At 35.7% G+C, this 1,848-nt stretch overlaps 1 pseudogene; it reads right to left on the bottom strand.

Moving 5' to 3' along the window:
* Window positions 1-828: 828 nt before the first annotated feature.
* LOC121102239 lies at window positions 829-1,176 on the bottom strand (annotated as a pseudogene).
* Window positions 1,177-1,848: the final 672 nt, after the last annotated feature.

The following is a 1,848-nucleotide window of genomic DNA, read 5'->3' as shown; positions in this document are numbered from 1 at the left end:
CTGTTTACCAAGTACTTTCCCATCCTATTTCTATTTTTCCTCAAAATTTTATATTTCAGACATACATACAACCAGTGCTTATCTTTTCAGATACCAAGTGGATTATTTTGTACAAGAGAAAGTTTTTGTTTGTTTTGTTTTTGTTTTTTGGGGTTTTTAAAATTTAAATTCAATTAATTAACATATAATGTACTATTTGTTTCAGGGGAGAAAGTTTTTAACAATAAATCTTCCCAATTTTACAACTCAGTTTCAAGAAAAATCTTCATTTTTATAGCTCTGTTTTTAATTGATTAACTAGAAACCAACACTCCTATCTTATTACCAAATACAACAAGCCCTAACTGAGAAAGTGTCTTATTTTGGTTGTTTTAGCAATTGGAGTTTAAGCTATTCTCATAGACGATTAACTATTGAAATTACTTTTACAAATGTGAAACCATTTTTTTTCTTTAGGGGAAGGGAAATGGGAAAGAGAGAAGCAAATGGAGAAGAGGCACAAGATGATGGGTAGGGTACATAAATCTGTGCATTCAATACATGATTTTAGCCCAACTTTTTCACAACATTATGGTTACTCCCTTGTATTTCTCACTATGGTTATAATAAAAGATAGTGCTAAACCTGTAAATCAAAGCAAACTCAATAAAACATTTACTTTCGTGTTCCATAAATATATGCAGTACTAATTATAAAGGCTCTACACTGCATTTGCACATTTTCATGGACTAATATATAATACACAAACTCACGGTAGTCTTCTATTATGCTCCTAATTTTGCCTAGATCTGACATTATCCTCATAACTATTCAATTAAGGCACAAACAAAAGTACTATAACACTTGGAATTGATCCAAGTTTTTAAAAAAAAATAGGCAACAATTCCGTAAAACAGAAAAGAGATGAATCCTTAATTTTTCTTTGTTTTTTGTGTCAATTGATTGAAAAACACTAGAAGATGACATAGTTTTCTATATATTATCCATGAACTTGATTTTCTGATTTTAGCTTCAGATTTTCTTCCTTAACTATATCTACTCTTGCAGAAAACATTTTAGGTGTGTGTTGGGGTTCCAACACTTGATTGAGAAGTTGTGTTTGTTTTCCTCCAGTTCCACCTGTTTTTTAGCTCCAACTATATCCATGTCAGCATTCATCATCTTGGGTTACAAACATTTGGGACTTGGATACAAAATCCTTGACGAATGGTTTGCCTATGGAGACACCAGAAAGGGAAGGGATCAGGAGGACGCTTCAGGCACCAACACTTGAACCAACTTGAAAACAAGAATTTTGACTGGTTCACTGCTATAGTTCCGGCTCCTGGAATTGTGTTGGAGTAAGTGGGCAGAAAAAAGAAGAAGAAGAAGAAGAAGAAGAAGAAGAAGGAGAAGGAGAAGGAGAAGGAGAAGGAGAAGGAGAAGGAGAAGGAGAAGGAGAAGAAGAAGAAGAAGGAGAAGAAGAGGAAGAAGGAGACGAAGAAGAAGAAGGAGACGAAGAAGAAGAAGGAGACGAAGAAGAAGAAGGAGACGAAGAAGAAGAAGGAGACGAAGAAGAAGAAGGAGACGAAGAAGAAGAAGGAGACGAAGAAGAAGAAGGAGACGAAGAAGAAGAAGGAGACGAAGAAGAAGAAGGAGACGAAGAAGAAGAAGGAGACGAAGAAGAAGAAGGAGACGAAGAAGAAGAAGGAGACGAAGAAGAAGAAGGAGACGAAGAAGAAGAAGGAGACGAAGAAGAAGAAGGAGACGAAGAAGAAGAAGGAGACGAAGAAGAAGAAGGAGACGAAGAAGAAGAAGGAGACGAAGAAGAAGAAGGAGACGAAGAAGAAGAAGGAGACGAAGAAGAAG

Source organism: Ursus maritimus, unplaced genomic scaffold (assembly GCF_017311325.1).
Source record: "Ursus maritimus isolate PB19 unplaced genomic scaffold, ASM1731132v1 scaffold_13, whole genome shotgun sequence".
Classification (NCBI taxonomy): Eukaryota; Metazoa; Chordata; class Mammalia; order Carnivora; family Ursidae; genus Ursus; species Ursus maritimus.
Note: the sequence above shows the minus strand (reverse complement) of the source record. Positions and strands in the feature narration are given on the sequence as shown.